At 44.1% G+C, this 23,615-nt stretch overlaps 1 long non-coding RNA gene across 1 annotated transcript; it reads right to left on the bottom strand.

The window, feature by feature from the left end:
* Window positions 1–8,720: 8,720 nt before the first annotated feature.
* LOC129464050 (uncharacterized) lies at window positions 8,721–11,073 on the bottom strand. Its single transcript, XR_008651409.2, has 3 exons — window positions 10,849–11,073; window positions 10,373–10,569; window positions 8,721–8,965 (listed from the first exon to the last, which is right to left on the bottom strand). It is a non-coding gene; the product is annotated as an uncharacterized lncRNA (long non-coding RNA).
* Window positions 11,074–23,615: the final 12,542 nt, after the last annotated feature.

The raw sequence follows: 23,615 nt of genomic DNA, 5'->3' as shown, positions 1-23,615 counted from the left end.
AATGGCACGATCCTGGCTCGCTGCAGCCTCTGCCTCCAGGGTTCAAACGACTCTCCTGCCTCAGTCTCCCAAGTAGGTGGAATTACAGGCACCCACCACCAAGCCCAGCTAATTTTTGTATTTTTAGTAGAGGCAGGGTTTCACCATGTTGGCCAGGCTGGTCTCAAACTCCTGACCTCAAGTGATCCCCCGCCTTGGCCTCCCAAAGTTCTGGGATTACAGACGTGAGCCACTGTGCCCAGCTGTCCTAAGTATCTTTTATCACAGTGTAGCTATCTATACCTTTTGATTACACTTATATCTTTGTTACTGGAATATACGAATAAAATTGACTTTCCTTGTGTGATCTTCTATTCAGTAACCTTAGACATTTTATTTATGCTGTTTGGTTATTCCTAGTTTTTTGGGTGGCGGAGAGTGTTTTGGGGGATGGGGAACACTTTTCAAGGTGTTTCATGTAGATAATCATATCATTTGTAAATGAAACAATTTTCTTTCTTTCTTCCAAATCTTATGCCTTCTATTTTTATTTTTGCCTTTTATAATTGGCTATAATCTCTCATATATTGTTGAATAGAATTGGAGACAATGGCTATTTCATCCCCCCTGTAAATGGGGCAATTTCTCCTTTTTTCACAGATATGCATGATTTTGCTGTAGGGTCTTGGTAGCTATCTCCTCTGGTTTGAATGTGTCCCCTCCAAAATTTAGCTGTTACCAATGTGGTGATACCAAGAAGCGGACCACTGAGAAGAGATTAGGCCATGAGAATTCCTTCCTCCTGGAAGGGATTAAAACCCTTGAAAAGGAGGCTTCACTCAGCAATTGACCCCTTGGCCTTGTTGCTCCTGCCCTGCAAGGACACAGTGTCCCTCCTCTCCGGAGAACGCAGCCCTCCCCAGACACCAAATTCCAGCGCCTTGATCGTGGACTCGCAGCCTGCAGAGCTGTGAGAAATACATTATCGTTCTTTGTAAATGGCCCAGTCTGAGGTGTTCTGTGATAGCACCCACAAGCTGAGGGAGATAATACCCTTTCACAGGCAAAGGGAGATTCTTTCCACCCATAATTTGCAGAGTTTTTATGATGAATGTTGAATGCTAATGATTTATTTTTTCACCCACTGAAGTTCATCCTATTAAACTGACCAGGAATTCAAGCGATAAACCTGAATATTTGTGTTTGCTATTTTTGTATACATTGATTTGCAAATGATTGCTGTACAGTTTTGATGCTCATGTTTGAGAGTGACATGGGCCTGCAAATTTCCCTTCTCACATAATCCTTGCTGGGTTCAGATGCCAAAGTGATGCTAGATCAATCATATGAGTGGGGAGTGTTCCCGTTTTGCACAAGTCTAAGGAGGCCAGACTGCAGGAAGTGCAAATCTTGCCACAGACAACTTTCTGCGAGACAGACACACTCCCCTGCTCCCTGTGTGAAATGGTCGTCTTAATGCCCCTTGATAGTCAGGATCAATCACCCCGGTCATAACAGAAACCCTCTTCTTTCCCATAAGTTTGTTGGCACACAGAACCCAAAGTGGCCAGGGGCCAGCGTCCTCCAATGCCATAACACATGCATGTGTGTCCTCCAGTACAGGAAGGGCGTGTCTTCCTTCTGTGACTGGGAACTAAGACCCCGAGTAGCTGGGATTACAGGTATGCACCACCACGCCTGGCTAATTTTGTATTTTTAGTTGAGATGGAGTTTCTCCATGTTGAACAGGCTGGTCTCGAACTCTTCACCTCAGGTGATCCACCTGCCTCAGCCTCCCAAAGTGCTGGGATTACAGGCATGAGCCACCATGCCCAGCCCATAAAGGTGTCTTTCCAGTGAGGACAGATCACTGCCCATTCCCTTGTAGACCAGTGTAATCAGGTGGCCACCCAGTCCTCCTAGGGCATGGTGCACCACAGCGGCTGGGCATGAGCCTTTAGTATTGACAGGTAGCTCCCTCCCCTCTTAGCTACTCAAGAGGCTAAGGTGGGAGGATTGCTTGAGCCAGGGAGGTCAAGGCTTCAGTCAACTGTGATTGCACCACTGCACTCCAGCCTGGGTGACAGAGCAAGACCCTGTCTCAAAAAGAAAAGAAAAGAAAAGGAAAAGAAATTTGCAAGATCAATAGCTGCCTACTACGGTCTGTGTTTATATGCTTGAAGAAAGAGACTGTATGTGGAACATTAGGTACCTTTGGGTCAACAGATTATCAATTCAAAATGATCCACTGTCATTTTCTAAGATTCATCTGTCTTTGGCTCAGTCCAGGTAGAATTGATTAAGGATGTGCTGGGAATCACAGCCCAAGCATACATCAGATCTTCGATGATGGCATTAATCTTTGACATTCCTGAAGGAATGTGGAATTGTTTTCCTTATTGTTGAAATTCAGGTATAGTTCACATGTAGCAAAGTTCCGCTTTTGTAGTCTAGTCTGAGAATTTCGGCATACGCATGCAGACATTTAGCCATCACTGACATCAAGACGTAGGGCAGGCCTCTATAGCCTCTATAGCCTGGTGCCTCTGTAGCTGACCCCTCCCCTCCCTTAGCTCCCCAACACACCTCTGGTTTCTGTTCATATTTTTTTCTCTGTCATATAAACGGAATCATATGGCATGCACTCCTTTTTTGGGGTGAGAGGGGGATCTGGTTTCTATTATTCAGCAAAATGCATTTGAGGTTCATGGTTTGCACGTATCAATACTTCATTATTTCTCATTGCTGGCTAGTATTCCAGTGCATGGATAAACTGAAATTTGTTTATTAGTTCACCAGTTGAAAGGCATTTGGGTTATTTCCAGGTAGGGGTGATTAAAAGCCACTATAAACATTCATGTATGCAGGTGGGCATGGTGGCTCACGCCTGTAATCCCAGCATTTTTGGAGGCTGAGGTGGGAGGATGGCTTGAAGCCAGGAGTTCCAAGACCACCCTGAGCAACATAGCAGGACCCCAACTCTACACAAATTAAAAAAATTACCTGGGCATAGTTGTGCGTACCTGTAGCCCTAGCTAGCTACCCGGGAGGCTGAGGCAGGAGGATCACTTAAGCCCAAGAGTTTAAAGCCACAGTGAGCTATGGCGGTACCACTGCACTACAGCCTGGGTGACAGAGCAAAACCCTGTTTCTAAAATAATAAAAATAAAACAAAAGTAAACCAAAAAACCATTTAGGTATGGGTTTTGTGTAGACTTGTATTCATTTCACTGTAAATATACCTAGGAGTGAGTTATCTGGGGCTTTCGGGGAATGTAGGTTTAACTTTGGAAAAAACTGCCCAAGTGGTTTCCAAAGTGGCAGCACTGTTTTGCATCCCCACTAGCAGCATTTGAGAGTGCCAGTGCACCCAACCTTGCTCAGCTCTGACCCGTCTTTTTCAAGCCATTCATACTCATCACTCATTGTGTTTTCTAATTGACAACTCATGGTGGGTTTTTTGTGACAGGTTTATCGATATGTAATTCACATATGATGGAAGTCACCCTTTTAAAATACAGGCATATCTATATTGTTTTACTGTGCTTTGCATATATTGTGGGGCTTTTGTTAAAAATAATTTCGACTTTTACTTTAGACTTAGGGTACATGCGCAGGTTTATTACATGGGTATATTGTGTGTTGTTGAAGTTTGAGGTATGATTTATACTGTCACCCAGTGATATGGTTTTGTATGGTTTTGCTGTGTCTTCCCAAATCTCACCTTGAATTGTAATAATCCCCACATGCCAAGGGTGAGGCCAGGTGGAGATAATTGAATAATGGGGGTGGTTTACCCCATACTGTTCTCATGGTAGTGAATAAGTCTCACGAGATCTGATCTGATGGTTTTACAAATGAGAGTTCCCCTGCACAAGCCCTCTTGCCTGCTGCCATGTAAGACGTGACTGTGCTCCCCATTCACTTTCCACCATGATTGTGAGGCCTCTCCAGCCAGGTGGAACTGTGCGGCAATTAAACCACTTTCCTTTATAAATTATCCAGTCTCTGGGATGTTTTTATTAGCAGCATGAGAACAGACTAATACACCCAGCTAGTAAGAACAGTACACAATACGTAGTTTTTCAGCCCTTGCCTCCCTTCCTTCCTCCCCACCTCTAGTAGTCCCCAGTATCCATTGTTCCTTTTTTTTTTTTGAAATGGAGTCTCACTCTGTCACCCAGGCTGGAGGCCAATGGCACGATCTCGTCTCACTGCAACCTCCACCTCCCAGGTTTAAGCAATTCTCCTGCCTCAGCCTCCTGAGTAGCTGGGATTACAGGTGCCTGCCCCCACACCCAGCTAATTTTTGTATTTTTAGTAGAGACAGGGTTTTGCCACGTTGGCCAGGATGGTCTCAAACTCTTGACCTCTTAGTCTGCCCGCCTCAGCCTCCCAAAGTGCTGGGATTACAGGCATGAGCCACCACACCTGGCCCATTGTTCCTTTCTTTGTGTTCACATGTACCAATGTTTAGCTCTTACTTACAAGTGAGAACACGTGGTATTTGGTTTTCTGTTCCTGTGATTAATTTGCTTAGGATAACGGCCTTCAGCTGCACTCGTGTTGCTACAAAGGACATAATTTCATTCTATTTTATGGCGGCATCATTGAGGTTTTAGTATGCATTTCCCTTATGACTCTTGATATTGAATACATGCTTATTTGCCACCCATGTATCTTCTTTAGTGAAGTGTTTGTTCAAACATTTTGCCCATTTAAAAAAATGGAGTGCTTTTTTATCATTGATTTTGTAGCATTCTTTACATATTCCAGATACAAGTCCTTTATCAAGTGTATAATTTGCAAATAATAACTCCCAGTGTGTGGCTTGTCTTTTCATTCTCTTATCAGTATCCTTCAAAGAACAACGTTTCTAATTTTTCTAAAGGATAATTTATTAATTTTTTCTTTTATTATATTAGTAAGGCTTTTGGTGCCATATCTAAGTAATCTTCACCTAAACCCAAGATCACACAGATTATTTCCCCCAAAGTTTTCTCTGAAAAGTTTAAGAGTTTCAGGTTTTCCACTTAGACCTGTGATCATTTTGAGTTGATGTTTTCATGTAGTATGAGAATATCTCTTCATTAATTTAGGTTTTCTTTTATCCCTTCCATGTTTTATCACTGTTTTGTCATTTTTTTTAGCACACAGATCTTATACATATTTTGTAAAATTTATATGTAATGTATTTCATGTATATTTTATCCCCCTAAGTATTTCACAGTTTTTGGTGCTATGATAAATGGCCTTATTTTTTAAGTCTCAATTTCCAATTATTCATTGCTAGATATAGAAATATGGCTAATGTTTTTGTATTGACCTTTCGTTTGGTATTCTTGCTAAACTCATGTATGAGTTGAAGAGCTGCAAAAGTTGTCAGGATCAAAATGGAGTCACTTGTGTAAAAAAAAAAAAAAAAAAAACCCTGACAAACACAGTTGAGGAAGGCCATGAAGAGAAGGTTCTCATGCATAAATGACTAATAACAAAAACTATCACAAAAGATTCTACAAAAAAACACAACCTTGCACAAAGGCCATCACAACCTTATACAAAAAAAATACTTCTGTGAGGACATCTGTCCAGCAACTGCCTGTTCAATCTTGGACTGGAGTCATCCTGTATCCTTGCAGCCAAGAATAATTGTCTCAAAACGATTATGTAGAGCTGAGCATGGTGGCTGCCTGTAGTCCCAGCTACTTGGGAGGCTGAGGTGGGAGGATCGCTGGAGCCTAGTGGGTTGAGGCTCTGGTGAGCTATGATTATGTCACTGCACTCCATCCTGTGTCACAGAGTGAGACTTTGTCTTTAAAAAGAAAATAAAATGATGTAACCTTCCTCATTTTTTTCCTTTAAAAACCTTTGTCTTCCTTTACCTCCCTAAATATGCACATAGTTTACTATGATAGCACACTTACTCCTATTGCAATGTCTATTCCTCAAGAAATATCATTTTCTTTTAAAGAGCCTTTTTATGACAGAGCTTTTTTGGGGGCGGGGAGATGGTGGCAAATTTTGTTGGTTTATCTATGCAAACATGTCATCTTCAAGTAGAGAGAGTTTTAGCTTTTCTTCCCAACCTGTATGCCTTTTATTTCTTTTTCTTTCTTATTCACTGGCCAGGACATCTAGTACTATATATATGTTTTTTTTTTTAAAGAAACAGTAGTCTTTATTTTAGCCTGTATGCCTTTTTTCATTCAGGAAGATACATTTATAATGTTAAAAACAGATAAATGATATTGGTTATAACTGATGTGTTCTAGTACATCAGTTGCTTTCAACATTTTCAGATTGTTACATGTTTTCATATTTTTATTCCAGATTTATCCTTTATTCTGACTATAGTGAACTATCGCAAGGACAAAAAACCAAACACCGCATGTTCTCACTCATGTGGGAATTGAACAATGAGAACACATGGACACAGGAAGGGGAACATCACACACTGGGGCCTGTTGTGGGGTAGGGGGAGGGGGAAAGGATAGCATTAGGAGATATACCTAATGTTAAATGATGAGTTAATGGGTGCAGCACACCAACATGGCACATATATACATATGTAACTAACCTGCAGGTTGTGCACATGTACCCTAAAACTTAAAGTATAATAAAAAAAAAGAAAACTTGAGAAAAATCTCAATTTATAATTAAAAAGTTTAAATAGTTGTATATATGTATGCAATGAGAAATACTGGAAGAAGACATGCCAAAATCATATCAGTAATTATTCTTGGGGTTTGGGTCATAAATATATATTTTCATCCAGTACTATATTAAAAGAAGTGTTTGTTCTTGATCTTAGGGAAAAAGCAGTTCACCATACTGAATTTTTCACCATTCAGTATAACATCAGCTGTAGGTTTGTTGGTAGAAATTCTTTCTTGGATTTAGGAATTGCCTTCTAGTTTGTTGAGAGATTGAACGATGAAATTTTGTCAAGTGATTTTCTGTGTCTATTGAGGTGGTCGTATGGGTTTTCTCCTTTAGTCTGTCGGTAGAACGGATTGAATGGTTTGATTTTCAAATGCTAAACAGGCCTTGCATTCCAAGCTTTGTGTGAACATATAAAACAAACTTGGTCATGACATATTGTGGTTTTTTCGTATTGCTGAATCTGATTTGCTAATATTTTGATGATCTATGTTCAGGAAAGGGTATTGGTTTGAAGTTTTTCTTTACTGTAATGTCTTGGTGTGACTTTGGTACCAGAGTAATGGTAGCTTGATATACAATGAGTTGGGAAGTGTTTTCTCCTCTTCCCATATTCTGGAAGAGTGTGTTTAAAAGTGGCATTATTTTTTAAACATTTGCTAGAATTTATCATTGAAACTATCTGGGCCTGAAATTTTTTTGTTTTGTTTTGTTTTTTGAAGGCCTTTTAATTAGGGATTTAATTTATTTAATGAATATAGGGCTACTCATTGTTTCTTCTAGAATGGGTTTTGTTAGTTTGAGTCTTTCAAGTAATTTGTCCATTTAATCTGTTATTTTTGGCACGTAACTCCTGTGTTGCTGTTTCTTTCTGTGAACAAGGCTTCTCAGCACTTACATTGATAAAAATTTTAAAAGGGACAAAATTGGTGATTGCAATGTTGTTCAGTGGTCATTTTGGGCTCCAGTAGACATCTAGACTGGTCAGGGGTGCAGCCTTGCCCTCTGGAGGGGGGCACATCTGGTGAGGACTTTGGAGCCCCATGAGCCTCAAAGATGCTAAGGCGGAGCCTCTCACGACACATAGGGTGCAGCAGGCTGGGTGGGTGTCTCCCTGCACTGCAGCCTCCCACATTCACACCTTCCCAATTCAGATGAAGGGAACCAACCAGTGTCACTTTCATCATGGGCAATATCACCTCGTGACAACACAGCTGACATCATCTCGCCATGACACAGCTGAAACGCACCTGGATACAGCTTTCAGGGGACAGAGCTGGGAAGTCAGCCCAAGGTCAGGTTTCTATGGTGGAGAAAAAACTTTAACATAAAAGCTGAACTTTGTTTCACATCAGCCATCAGAAATATTTACCCATGGACATATGAACTAATTGAAAAGTAAAAAAGCCCTATGCATCTCATTAAAACAATCACTTCTAGAGTCATTTTTATTTTTAATACTGTTATAAAATTGGTATGCTACATTGTTTTTATCAGTCAGGAACTGATAAAAATTATAATGATAACAATCTAAAAGAAATGTTTTTGACACTTGGAACTTTATGATCACATTTTAAAAGATATATATTTCTACTTATGTATGCATTTTGGCTGCAAAGTATGCTAGACTGATTAAAAAAGTCCTGCAAGTATAAAAGTATATTAATTATGATAAATTTGATGCAGAAAATTAAAAATACAATTTTGGGGAAAAAAGGTAAAATGTAAAGTTCAAACTTTTAAAGAACTTGGTGCATTTTAAAATGGATAATAGTGGGGATAAAATTTTTATAGTATAAAAATTCAATACGTTAAAAGATTGATACATTAATGTTTATAATACACTGAAAGTTAAATCCTTTGCAACTATTTTAACTTATGATGAAAGCCTTTAGATGTCAATTTAAAAAATGAAAAGCTATAGTAGTTTTCCATTAGTAAAAATATTAGAGAAAGCTGGGTGTGGTGGTGCACACCTATCCCTGCTACCAGGGAGAATGAGGAAGGAAGATTCCTTGAATCCAGGAGCTTGTGGCCAGCCTGGGCAACACAGCAAGACCTGATCTCTAAACACACACACACATGCACACACACACACACACACACACACACACTGGGGAAGCACTGCTCTAAGGTCCAGCTTTCATGAGTTTAGTGGTTGTATTTGGGGATGCAACTTGAGTCACCCAGCTAAATATAAGTGCTCCATTTATTCTCTGGTAACTATCCTGGGCGGCTCTCAGCCTCAGCAAGGTGGCGATGGACCTGTGTTGACGCTTCTGTTGTTTTTTTAGTAGTAAATTACAGCAAAGTTTTAATAAGTTAGCTGGAGGGCAGAACATTAAAAATTATTGAGATGTAAAATATACAGGCATGCCAAGAATAATTGTAAAGTGTCAACATAAATAAATTAAAAGTCATATTTTGTTTGTGAACCTGCATTTTGGACACGGGTTGCTAATACATTTCTGATGTAAAAACCTGTGTACACATCTTAACTTTGCTATATCCTTGTTACGAAAATTGTCCACAAAGCTTGAGCATTTTCTATGTAACAGTAGCATCACGGAATTGATGAGTAAGCCCTCCCAACACTTCTATCCATTCTGTCAGCTTGTCCAGAATGCCGTGGTAATTGTGTTATGTGGAATAGAAGAAGTTGATATGTCTGAAAACTGATTTCATCGTGCCTGGGCTTGCCCCGCTCTGTGTCTGCCACCACACTTTCCCTGAAGCCCTCATCCCCACTGGCCACTGGCCCTCCGAAATTGCCAGCCTAGAGGTAGGAGAATGAGAAGCTGCTCCTCTCAGTTCATGGCTACAGATGCTGCGGTCGACTGGAATCAGGGAGAGGCCCATGCCGAGGAAAGAGCTGATCCTTGTCTTGATCTCATTTTTGATCCCTAGCCACAAACATTATGTTTGGCTTGTAGTTGACCCACAAATCCAGGTAAATGAGTTTGTTGGGAGGAGGAACAGGAGGAGGTGGGAAGTTGTCAGCCTGAGGTGGGGCAGAGTGTCAGGTGGCATGCCATTGCGAAGCAGTGTCTTCGAGAGGGTGTCCCCCTAATTCATAGGTTGAAGCCACAACCCCCAGTGTGACTGTATTTGAAAATGGGACTTTTAGGAGGTAATTAAGGTTAAATGAGGTTATAAATGTGGGGTCTTAATTCTATGGGCTGGGTTGCCTTGTAAGAAGAGGCAGAGAGAGAGAGACAGAGAGAAAGTTCCCTCTCTCTTCCTCGTCTTATAAGGGGACCAATCTCTCTCTCTCTGTTCCTCTCTCCCCCTCCAGCCCCACCTGCCCCCTCTATGAGGACACAGTGAGAAGGCGGCCATCTGCACCTAGGGATAAGCCTTCACCAAAACCCCACCATGCAGACACCCAGATCTAGGACTTCCAGCCTCCAGAACTGTGTGAAGTAAATATGTGTTGTTTAAGGCTGTGGTATTTGACTAAGACAGGTGGTAACTTATTTGCAGAAACGTTGTTTCAAAGCTTAGACCTGAATTTTTCAGGACCAGGAGCTACAAGCTGGTACTGTGTAGGAAGGTGTGGACTCAAGTGAACCAAACCTCCAACTGACTGATGTATAAATCAGATCGCCAGTTATGAACTAAGAATACAGGGGTCTTGGGGACCAGCCAGTGAGGTCTCTTGCCAGCACAGTGACCCCCCCTTGCATCAGCACAGGTGTTGCCACAAGCATTGCTGCAGCACAATGAGCGGTACCTGCATGGGCCCCAGTGGGTGTCATCAGGCTTTGAGGGCATCAGGTGCCCCCACTCCCATGGGCTGGCCAGGTGGATGGTGGTCTGTAAGCCTGGACATGTCTTCCCCGACCAGTCCTGGTGTCCAGGACGGTCTTCTGCACCTCGCCCCCATTTCCTGCTTCATGCTGGCTTCTCCATTTGGTCAGGATGTTCTTTCTACAAAAAGAGTCTCCAGTTTATTAATAAGCTGCCTTCAATGGGAGGAAAACAGAACGTTACTTTATTCTTTCTCTCCAAAGCCCCTTTAAACAGATCTGTCCACTCTTTCTCTGCAGGCGTCCCAGAAACGCTCGGAGCAGATCTAGGGCACAAGCCTTGGCCTTGCTGGTCGCTCTCGGGTATGAGCCAAGCATCACAGCGTTTGGGTATGAAACCTCCCGGTCACCCGATGTGAAACCCCCACGACTCCTCTCTCCTCCCCCACCAGGCTCTGACCTTGACTCCGGACGGACGCGGTGGGCAGGGGGTGCGGCGTGACTGTCCTCTTCAGCCCCATCTTCCACCTCCCCCAGCACACGCCGCCTCTGGCTTCCCCGTGGAGGGAGAGGAGGGGAGAGAGTTGAAGGCAGGAAGGTTCTCCCTTGCCATAGAGTTGGCACCTCGGGCCATCACAGAGCTTCTGTATGTTCTCCTGAGATGTCCCTCAAGCAGGGACCTCCAGCTTGTGGTTCCCTGATGAGGATGGAGCCTCCTCCAAGTAGCCCTGAATGCCCCTGAGCCCCTGGGCATCAGGGATGCCCCCTACTCTCTTTCTGGAGTTGCTGCATCTCTCCCGATATCCGTTTCAGGAGGACCCGGGTCTGGATCCCTCTTACAGGGTCCACGTCCAGCCCTGGGGAGACACGAGCACACCTCATCCCACCATACTCCTAAGGCAGCCTCATGTCTCCCTGCTACCTGTCCCTGCGCCCCCTGCAGATCTGGGGGATGGCATGATGCTCTGAGGGGTCCCTCAAGCCCCTCTCTTGGCTTGGTGGAGTGAAGCACCCCCTCCTGGTGAGAAGGGAGAGAGCCACAGCGCACCTGCCCTGCAGACATTGCTCCCCTGACTGTCCTAGCCCCCATGTCGCCTGGAGGTGGGGAAGGAGGGAAGGTTGGCAGACCCTTCTCATGGGGGCACCTCAGCACCGTATTTTAGAATGTGGGGTCCCTGAGCACTTGTTTTTATTCATAAAACTCAAGGCAGGAAGAGAGTCCTTTAACCCTGTACACATGCAGAAAAAGGGTATGGAAGGATAAAGAAAAAAATCTTAGTAGCCATTCTTTCTGGGGAGAGGAGAAGGAAGGGAGGTTTTTAATTGTGCATCTGAATCCTCAGCATTGTTTGAGTCTCTTGCTCTGTGCTTCATGGCATTCTGATCAATTGGAGCAGTTGTGACTGGATAGACTGCTAGCTGATCAATTAGCACAGTCATGATTGGACAGACTGCTAGCTGGTCAATTAGAGCATCCATGACTGCATAGACTGTTAGCTGATCAATTAGCACAGTCGTGACTGGATAGACTGTTAGCTGATCAATTAGTGCAGTCGTGACTGGATAGACTGTTAGCTGATGATTTAGACCAGTCATTATTGCAAAGACTGCTCGCTGATCAATTAGCACAGTCGTGACTGGACAGACCGTTAGCTGATCAACTAGAGCAGTCGTGACTGGATAGACTGTTAGCTGATCAATTGGAACAGTCCGGATTGCATAGACTGCTAGCTGATCAATTAGGGCAGTCATGATGGGACAGACTGTTAGCTGATCAATTAGTGTAGTTGTGATTGTATAGACTGCTAGCTGATCAACTAGCACAGTCGTGACTGCATAGACTGTTAGCACTCTGCACAGCTCCTGGTCCTCACGCCATCTCTGTGAGCAATTCTATTCCTTTCTCTCCTTTTCTCTTCCTTGCCTAATACTTTTTCTGGCAAACTGATTACCCTGTTCCATATAACACTGACTCTTCGTTTCACTAACCACCTTCCTCAGCTCTTTGTATCTAACCCAGCCCTCGCCTGGCTTCCGTGCGCTGTCCCCTCCTCAATGCCCCTGCTGGCTGGGGTCCCCTGGGAAGCGGCATGGTTGTCTGCCAGGTAGGACTGCACCTGAGGGACCGGTTGTTCAATAGAACCCACTGGAGGCCACAGGTGAAGGGGGCTCTGAGCTTCCATGGGGTGACCTGCAGGAGGCCACAGGTGAAGGGGGCTTGGATCTCCCATGGGGTGACCTGCAGGAGGCCACAGGTGAAGGGGGCTCTGAGCTTCCATGGGGTGACCTGCAGGAGGCCACAGGTGAAGGGGGCTTGGATCTCCCATGGGGTGACCTGCAGGAGGCCACAGGTGAAGGGGGCTCTGAGCTTCCATGGGGTGACCCGCAGGAGGCCACTGCCTACGGGGGTGGCAGGAGGGAAACGTGACCATCAGAACTGAGAGCGGGGGCAGGCCCTGTGGACCTGGAGCCCAGGCTGGACAGGGAGGGACTGCCAGGCTGCTGGAGCCAAGGGGGTGCTGGCCAGTCCATGGGGCCAGCCTGGGAGAGGAGGCTGCCGGCTGCTGGTGGGGCCTCTAGAGGCTGCGAAGGGCTGGTGTAGGGGAGTGGGGGAGGACACTGAAAAGGGGACAGACAGCTCTGCCAGAGTAGGGTGGCAGGGCAGCAAGCCCGGACAAGGAGTGCAGCTTCAGCCCCTCTGGGTGCCACTCTTGGTAGCAGTTACAGGGGTGGGGTGGGATTGGCTAGGGTGCAGGGGAACAGAGCTGCGAGGCTCCAGCGCAGCGTGATGCTCCAGAGCACAGGAGGGCGTATTGGGAGCTGAGAGAGAACAGCGCCAGAACACGTATGACCTGCCATTTAGGAAATTTTGTAATTCAGACCAGTCTTCGTGTTTGAAGAGAGTCACTGTCCTGCCATGGGAAACGCTTGCATTATCTTCCGACGTCGACAGGATTAAGCGTGCTCCTGGACCGCGTCCACATAGATCTCTCCCTTATGCCCAGGGCTTGATGTGGCGACCGGCTGTGGGGGCCACGGACCCCTGCTTTTCTGGGGTGTGGCCGTAGTTGTAGTATAAACAGTCGTGCTTATTTTCTATACACTGATCTCAGGCTCTTCACGTTGCCTCTGACCTCACAACAGTCTGTAAAGGTTCTACCCTGTTTACCACGCCCTTTCCCAGTGATACGAATTATTTCCAGGCTCCCACATGAAGTAATTACACTGCTATGAACACACGTATGGATGCTGCCTTTTCTTCATTTACCGTGTTTCCTTATCCTAATACTTTACTTCTAAACCAACTTTAGCCTTACATTTGAATTAGCTGGCACCCCACATCCACATTTTATTAGAACCTCCTGTGCTCGCATATTACCACGAGCCTATTCTCTTTTTCTTTCTGTCCTTTCTGTGTTTCATTCTTAACCCTTTTGACTGATGACTTCTTTATCGGGCTGGTTGTTCCACTCCTTATTTTCTTAACTCCTCTTTGAACCCTCCGTTTCATTTTACTGTCTTCATCTCTAACCAGCTTCCCGAGCTAAGGGAACCCCCTCCACCAGAAGCTGTTTGGTGGGGATGAGGCTTTCTCATCCCGGGCAAATTAGCTCACACTGTCTAGGCAGACTCTTAATGAAATCTAGGACCAGGACAAGCCCAAAAATCCTTGTTTCTTAAAGGTCTTCTGTATATTCAATAAGACGTGGCTTCTAAAATTGGGTTCCAATTAATCAAACTCATAATTTAATTGATGTGCCTTTTTTCCGGGAATAAATAAAAATAAAAACAAAAACAGCAGCCAGGGCAATTAAAAATGCTTCCCTTTGGAAGTAAAATTTACATTCAAATGGCCAAAGCCATAAAAAGCAAAAAATGTTCACGTAAGATTGATTTACTACCCAAGTACAAAATATGGCAAGGAACTAATTATGTCATCAAATATTTATTTGTTGGTATCTGCTTTGGTTCTGCTTCAAAAAGTACTTCTCCAGTATAATTTTTTTTTTTTTAAGTTTTGCACAGAATATAGGTAAAGCATTAACGGGCATTTTAAAAGAAGAATCACAGTACCGCTCACTTCTAAGGCAGTATTTGTTTCAGGCTTTGTGACAGATCAGCAGTTTTCGCACCCAGTCCTGGATTCGGTCTCTGCTATTTTACACCCAGGCAAGGGCACTGAGGACAGCACTTGCAAGCCTCTCTTAGGTAAATTCACATGGAGAGGAAAACAGATTTTATTTGTAAAACATTTGACTTTCCAACAAGCCTTGTCTATCATGGCATCCTGATGATGCATAGAAACAAGAGCTCACCGGACTGGTTTAATCTTCCAGTGCCTGCTGCTTTCTCCTGAGTAGGTTTTCTGGGCCGTGGAATCCTTCAGGATCGTGTGTTTTCCACTTGCATCTGCTCCTGAGCTAGCATGTGCTTAATCCGAAGCCCATGGCTACACCCCGGGGCATCCAAGTGCCCTCTGAAATGTTCTGTGTTGGAGGAGAGTTTCCTTAGCTTCCACCAGATTCTCAAGAGGTTTTTTAGCCCCAAGACCATTAAGAATGAGTGTTATAATCCTGTTTTGGACCTTCTTGTTCATGCTTTCTGGAAACAAAATGGTGTGAGAGCCTTTCCTACTTAGCCCTGGGGAAGTTCTGGTACCTGACGGGTAATTATAACTTCCACAAAAAATATGCTTCATTCCTAGTTCTGAGGCTCGTTTAGCAAACTAGTGAAGGAGTTTTACTCAACGCAAGCGTGATTGAGGGGTGAGGAACTAGGAAGGGGAGGGAGAATAAAGGACAATAACTTGAAGAGAAGATGATAGGGTTGTGGAGAGATTGTTAAAGGTTGAGATCGGAGACAAGGAAGGTGGAGAGAGTAGGGGTGCAGAAGGCGAGATGGGGAGATCCAGGGAATATTTGTTAGCAGAAGAGATGAGGGGATCCATCCAAAGGACGGAGAAGACAGAAAAGGGATGGGAAAGTTAGCAGAATACCATCCAGAGGACAGGAGCAAGAGTTCTGGTGTGATAAACATACTCACCAAATTTGGGTTGTGTTTTGGAAAGAAGGAAATGAGGAATTGGAGTGTGGGGTCTGGGGAGGGCAGAAATGCTGGGGGCAGCTGTACTGTGAAATAGGAGAGGGGCTGCCACTTGCTACAAGCCTCCTGAGCCTTCTTTCCCCCTACTTTGGCCATAAAATAATGGAACAATTGTTTTAACCACCACAAACCAGATTGTGAAGGAGAGAATTTTTGTTCTGCAAATATACATTTATTCCTGAAATTATAAACACAAGACAAAAATACGCTTATGGAGTTTTAAGTGCAACACACACACAACTTTCTGAAGCTAAAATAACAAAATAATTGATGAATTAGATGAGAAGAACATCCAAATGATTGGACTAGCATCTAAAAGAGAAGACAAATCTCAAAGCACAAATCTCAGGCAGTTTAGGCAATTCATAACATAATGTGTGCACGCGTGCTCTCTTTCTCTCTCTCCCCAATCTACACAGATAACATGGGTGTGTGTGCGTCCATCTATCATTGCTCACAACCATTTTGTTTTCTTCATCCCTTCATGTAGCCTAAGGCCCCTGTTCTGGTTTGTGTGGTGTTGGTGGGATGTCTGAAGAGATTTACCTCCGGGGGACATGTGGGTGATAAATGATATAATTTCATCTGTCCGATTTCCCATTTACTTCTTCTCAAAACACACATACCTTGCCCATCTCAAATTTGGTGAATGTGTTTATCATACCAGAACTCTTGCCTCTGTCCTCTGGATGCTATTCTGCTAACTTTCCTATCCCTTTTCTGTTTTCTCTGTCCTCTGGATGGGTCTCTTCACCTCTTCTGCTGACAAATATTCCCTGGTTCTTTGAAAGTGAGTGAAAATAGAAGGAGATGAAAATCATTAGGAAAAATATCCGAGACACTGAAAACACGTAAAGAATTCACAGGAAAATAATAAAAGTTCTAAAATGTTGAAAGAAGACATGGAGGAAAGGTATTAAACAAATAATCAAAGAAGATACTTCTAAACTGAAGAGAAATTGAGTCAGGAATTTGAAAAGACTCATGAAGTTTCAGGCAAAAACGATGACCAACATGGATATGTGCACACATGCACGCACACACATGTGCACGTGCACACCCGTGCATGCACATGGTAATCACAGCCTCATGAAAGTTCTAATATCTAATGGTAAGGAGAGAATATTATAAATTTATAGACCAAAATAACCAGTTATTCACAAAGAATAAAAGGATCCAACTAGCATAGGACTCCTTATCTGCAACAGCAGAAGCTGTAAGATAATGGAATAATATCCTGCCATACTGAGGAAGACAGACTGCATCTTAGCCATTCTCTATCCCGCCAAGATAGCAGTCACTGGTTGCGTGATAAAAACAGATTTGCAAACATGGATGAAATTAAATAGTTCATCACCCATACGTCCCACTGGAGGTAAATCTCTGAGACATAACACCAACAACACACAAATCAGAACCAGGGCCTTAGGATGTATGAAAGGATGAGGAAGAAGAAATGATGCGAGCAACAGTAGACAGACACCCACCTACCCATGTTATTTACATAGATTGGGGGAGAGAGAGTGCACATTTGATTACATTCCCTGAGCATGTGTAATATAAGTGCTAAATAAAAACTCCTGGAAAAGGACGGATATTCTACAAGCGAAACTCTAATAATAATTGAAAACTAAAACGACTAAACTGATTGAAAAATATAGGCACTGGAGGCAGAGATGAGTGGAGGCCAGAGCTCTCTAGTGGTCACTCTGGGATGTGAGTGGGGCAGTGCCAGAAGCACAGCTCAAGGCCCTCTGCACGTCTCTTCCTGCTCATGTGGGTGGTGAGCTGGAAGAAGAAAGAACCTATTGGTGGAAAAGCAGTGCATTGTGGTACCTCACTTTTAAAACTAGAGGAATATGTGTCTGACTATAAGCCAATAAAGGGTAGATAACTATTTTCTAAATGGAAAATTATAATGCTGTTTTTAAGTTTTAACAAAAGGACAAAAATGGAAAAGAAGAGTAATTTGAACAAATGAACTAAAACGTGGGAAATGAAAATAGAGAACAACAATGTAAAATAAATAATAATTTATTAAAATAAAGAGAATAAAATGAATGTATTAGTCAGTATAGGATGAACTATTTTTCTTTTAAAAAGTACACTGTCAAGTACACAAAATAAGCCTGATTTCATGCTATTTATGCACTCTCGCTTAAAACGAAGTCTTGAAAAAAGCTTGAAAATTAAGATGTGGACAAAGAATTATCAGGTAAATACAAGTAAAAAGGAAACAAGGATAGAAAAATGTCAGACATGCTAAAATTAAGAACAGAAGAATGAGGGACATCATGAATTGATTTAAGGCATAACTTATGAGAAAGATGTAAAAGTTTTCAACCAACCTGTGCATCAAACATCTTATGTAATTTTTTAAATAATTTGGAATTTAGGGAAAATGATTTAAAAATTTATGTCCGTGAGAGGAGGGAGAGGAGGGGCCAAGATGGTGAACTAGAAGCAGCTCATATGCGCCACTCTTTTTTTTTTTTTTTTTTTTGAGACGGACTCTCGCTCTGTCGCCCAGGCTGGAGTGCAGTGGCGCGATCTCGGCTCACTGCAAGCTCCGCCTCCCGGGTTCACGCCATTCTCCTGCCTCAGCCTCTCCGAGTAGCTGGGACTACAGGTGCCCGCCACCACGCCGGCTAATTTTTTGTATTTTAAGTAGAGACGGGGTTTCACCGTGGTCTCGATCTCCTGACCTCGTGATCCGCCCGCCTCGGCCTCCCAAAGTGCTGGGATTACAAGCGCGAGCCACTGCGCCCGGCCCGTATGCGCCACTCTTACTGAAAGGAAACAAAAGAGCTGGTGAACACTGACCCTGCAGGTCGATCATCTGAGAAACCATGTCGGATCCATCAAGACAGCAGTGGGCCACAGCGAGCACAGAGGAGCAAAGCTGGGCCCCAGCCAGTCTGGGCTTAGTGAGTAGCCGGGAGAACCTCTCCAATATGGGAAAAGATGAGTGAGTTAGTGGAGACCCCTGGGGGGATTCACACTCTCCACAGGGACCTGTGTAAGATTGGGGATGGGAGAATCTCCCTGGCACCCCGAACACCCCCACTGTGCTTCTAGAGTCAGGCAGACAGCCACCTGGACATTTTGTGGGGACAACTCTTGAGTCCAAGGGCACCTCTACAAGCATTGGGTCCCAGAGCAGACCAGCACTGGTGCCATAGCTCCAACAGAGCCACAGCTGCAGGACCTGGGAGGAATACGATTGCACCACCAGCCCTCACTGGACTGGGCTTGGCATTAGCTTCTGGCTCAGCAGCCCTGCTTTTACCTGAACTCAGCACAGCAGCAGCCTCCTGCTGTCCTAGAAAGCACCATGATAGCAGGGTGAGAGACCCCACCCATCCCCACCCATCCCCACCACTGGCAACCACGTAAGCAACACCTGCTAGCGCTTCCAGCCCAGGGTTCTCACTTCTGTGTGAACTCAGCCAGAGGATGTAGCCTCCTGTTGTCCCAGGAAATACCCAGACAGCAGGATGGTCAACCCTATCCAACCCCCCTGCTGGTACCCAAGTGGGCAAGTCTTGCTAGAGCTTTCAGCCCAGCAGTCTCTCTTCTGCCTGAACTCTGCTGGCAAGCACAACCTTGTGTTCCTTCAGGAGGCACTCAGACAGCAGATTAGGGCTGACCCAGCAAGGGTATGGCCTCTCTGCCAACTGCAGCCCCTGCCTGAGGGAGCCCCATGGACGAGAACACCCATTAAAAGAAGCAGAGGCATGGAGACAGTGGTTGAAGGGGCCTCCTCCAAGACCCAATAGTAGACTAGAATCGAAGCCAGTTGACTGAACCCACCTTATACCACAAACGAATCCCCGAGGGCATCAAAGAAACTAAAAACAACCCCATCAAAAGGACACCAGTTTCAAAGATTATAAGAACATCAGCCTACACGAATGAGAAAAAAAAACAGGGCAAGAGCTCTGGCACTCAAAAAGCCAGAATGTCTTCTTTCCTCCAAATAACTGCACTAGTTCCCCAGCAGTGGTTCTTAACCAGGCTGAAATGGCTGAAATGTCAGAAAAAGAATTCAGAATATGGATAGGAATAAAAAGCATTGACATTCAGGAGAAAGTTGAAAACCAATTCAAGGAATCTAAGGAATACAATAAAATGATACAGAAGATAAAAGACAAAATGGCAACTGAACTGATAGAGCTAAAAAACTCACTTCAAGAATTACATGGCCGGGTGCTATGGCTCATGCCTGTAATCCCAGCACTTTGGGAGGCTGAGGCGGGTAGATCACTTGAGGTCAGGAGTTCGAGACCAGCCTGGCCAACATGGTGAAACCCTGTTTCTACTAAAAATACAAAAATTAGTCTGGCGTGATGGTGCACGCCTGTAGTCCCAGCTACTCAGGAGGCTGAGGTGGGAGAATCACTTGAACCCAGGAGACAGAGGTTGCAGTGAGCTGAGGCTGTGCCACTGAACTCCAGCCTGGGCGACAGAGTGAGACACCATCTCAAAAAAAAAAATTCATAATACAGGCCAGGCATGGTAGTTCACACCTATAATCCCAGCAGTTTGGGAGGCTGGCACAGGTGGATCACTTGAACCCAGGAGTTCCAGACCAGCCTGGGCAATATGGAGAAACCCCATCTCTACAAAAAATACAAAAATTAGCCAAGTGTGGTAGCACACACCTGTAGCCCCAGCTACTCAAGAGGCTGAGGTAGGAAAATCACTTGAGCCTGGGAGGTGGAGGTTGCAGTGAGCTGAGATCACACCACTGCACTCCAGCCTGAGTGACAGAGTAAGACCTTGTCTCAAAAATAAAAAAATTATAATACAGTGTAAAGTATTAACAGCAGAATTGACCAAGCTGAGGAAAAAATTTCAGATCTAAAAGACTGGTTCTCTGAAATAACTCAGTCAGTCAAAAATAACAACAAAAACAAAACAAAACAAAACACAACAAAACACAGATGAATGAAATTTTTTAAAAGTGGTATATATAAACTATGAAATTTTGTTCATCCATACAAAAGAATGAAATTTTTTTGTAGTAACATGGATTAAACTAGAGGTCGCTTTGTTAAGTAAAATAGGCCAGGCGCAAAAAGACAAATATGGCACGTTCTCACTTATATGTGAGAACTAGAAAAGTGGATCTCATGGAGAGAGAGAGTAGACTGGTGGTTAGCAGAGGACAGGAAGGGTGGAGGGGAGCGAGGGATGAAGACAGGTTGCTTAATGCATACCAAAATATAGTTCGATAGGAGAAAGAAGACCTAGTGTTTGATAGATCAGTAGAGTGACTATAATTTACAATAATCTATTACATATTTCAAAATAGCTAGGAGAGAATAATTCAAATGTTTCTAGTATAAAGACAAATATTTAAGGTTATGGATATCTCAATTACACTGACTTGATCTTTACAATGAATCTTTATATGAATGTATTAAATTATCACATGTAACCCCCAAATATGTACATCCATTATTTATCTATTAAAAAAATTGAAAGGATTTGGCCAAAGAGGAAATTGAAAGGGAACTTATAAATCCCCCTGGAAGCAATGGAAAAGAATGTACTTTCTAATAAAACTCATGGGACACAGTGAAAGTTATATTTAGAAGGAAAAGGGTAATTGAGCATTCATCTTGAGAAATGAATAAAGGCACTGTGAAGAACTAGAATGGATCTGAGATTTTACCCTCCTCACAAACTAACACAGTCAGCCACAGTTTCATGGATGCTGGAAGAAGACACAAGACTCCCGGGTCAGAAACAAAGGACCATATGAGCCCTGGCTGAGCAGGCAGCACGGGCTTCAGGTTCATAACAGGCTCCTTACTTCTGAGTCCCATGAGGCCATGCAGAGGTGGCCCACGGGAAGGCTGCAGGCATGGTGGGCTTGTGTCACAGCTAAGGGACTTCAAGCTTGGGCAACTCTAGTCTTTAAAGGCACTGCAAGCAAACCTGCTCAAACTCTCCCAGAGAGAGACATTTTTTTAATCTACTGGTTGGCAAGCAAATTTGTCCTCTGCCCAAAAGTGGAACAATATATCTACTTTCCAAGCCTGTTTGCTTTAAAAGACTTTTGAAAAGATAGTCTGCAACAAAAGCTGTCATTACCTCTGCTCAGATATTCAGAAGTGGGAGAGACTCAAGGAGAAAGGTCTCCCAAGAATTCCAAAAAGAGAAAAGAAGAGAGAAATGAGAAATTGAAAGGCATCAAATGTGTTTTTCAAAGTCTGTGAATTCATAATGGTATTCAGAAAAATCACTGGTCTCCTCTGCAGGATGCTGGAGCACCAACTTGTGATGCTGAAAAGTGGTAAACAATGGAAAATGAGTGAGCATTTATCTTGCCTTTCCTGTAGGAACTACATTTCAGAATACACATATAGCTGATAAAGAACAGTACCTCTTGCAGAATTCTAGCTGAAATATAACTGAAGGATGATCAAGATATGGCAATTCTGAATGAAACATTGAATCTAGTAGGAATTACGAATCATTGCTGAAGCAAATAGATGATGATGGGTGGAATCATAATGGATGGATCTGGATAGTAACACCAGAACGCACCAATCGATCCTAGCACCACAGAGATCCCAGGACACCACGTGCCTTCTGAGTGATGTGATAGGAAGTTCCACTTCCCCTTCCTCTCATGTAATATTTCTGGTGCAGGGTCCTGATTTCTCAAAGGGCATTATTGTGAGTTAAATTGTCCACCAAAAGATATGTTGAAATCCTAACTCCAAGTACCTGTGAATGCAACCTTATTTAGAAATAGGTTCTTCACAGATACAATCAAGTCAAGATGAGGCCATCCCAGATCAGAGTGGGTCTTCATCCAGTGACTAGCATGCTTATAAGAAGAGAGAAATTCAGACACTGACACAGAAAGGGAGAGAAGGCCACGTGAACACAGAGGCAGAGATTAGGGTGATTTCTACCCAGTCCAAGGAGGTTCCCTTGGATGGCTGGCCATCCACAGAAGCTGGGAGAGAAACCTGCAGCAGATTCTCCCTCTGGGCCCCAGAAAGAACCAATTCTGCCCACACCTTCACCTCAGACTTCCGAACTTCGGAAATGGGAGAGAATATATTTCTTTTTATTTGAGCTGCCCAGCTTGTGAGACTTTGTTATGGCAGCTCCCAGAAATGCACAGGCCCCAGCGGGACTGCAGCCCAGGTGCCCGTAGCAATAACCTGCCATCAAGGCAGCCTGTGTTTAGCTTCTCCCCTTCCCTGTCCCATCTTCCCACTTTCTCCTTCGTGCTTTTCATGGTCACTTCCCAAAGAGGCAGCCTGCACTGAAGCCCTGGCTCAGGGTCTGCTTTCGGGGGCAGGAGGGGACAGACCAAGGCAGATGGTATCAGAGGGGACTTCGGAAAGCAGATGCCCAGGGGGAGAATCCCAAGACACATCTCTCCCCAGCCAGACGGCACGGCCTTAGGACACTGTGTCAGTCAGCGTTCTCCAGAGAAACAGACCAATAGAATCTCTTTCTATTGACCAACTGATCAATTGGGACAAAGGGAGAGACAGGGAGGGGAGAGAGATTTATTACAGGGAAGTAGCTCATGTGGCTATGGAGGTGGGCACATCTGCTCTGCAGGAGGCCCACAGGCTGAAGAACCAGAGAAAATCCTCCCTTACCTGGGGAAGGTCAGTCTTTTTTCTATTCAGGTCTTCAACTGATTAGATAAAGCTCACCACATTGGGGAGGGCCATCTACTTTACTCAAATGTTCATTACATTCCAAAACCCTCTTTCACAGACACACCCAGAATAATATTTAACCAAATGTCTGGGCACCCTGTAGCCTCGTCAAGTTGACACATAAAACTCACTGTCACAGATGCCATTGTTGATGCGCCATGAGTGGCAATCTCCCACGCCCGTTCTCCACCATCACAGTGACTGTGCCTGTCATCTGGGCAGAACTGGCATGTGGAGCAGGTGCGGTGGAAGCGCTGGCTTATGAAATAACGCTAATGCCCGCAGTTGAATTGTCCCCCCAAAATACGTTGGGCTCTGCTGAATCAGAAGTCACTGCTGGGGGAGCCCTCAATCCAGAGTCCATGGGTAAAGTCAGCCTTCCTGCCCTCTGGCCAGAAGGTGCTGAGACTTGTTCTACTTGTTT

This window comes from Symphalangus syndactylus, chromosome 15 (assembly GCF_028878055.3).
Source record: "Symphalangus syndactylus isolate Jambi chromosome 15, NHGRI_mSymSyn1-v2.1_pri, whole genome shotgun sequence".
Classification (NCBI taxonomy): Eukaryota; Metazoa; Chordata; class Mammalia; order Primates; family Hylobatidae; genus Symphalangus; species Symphalangus syndactylus.
This window is presented reverse-complemented; position numbering and strand designations above follow the sequence as displayed.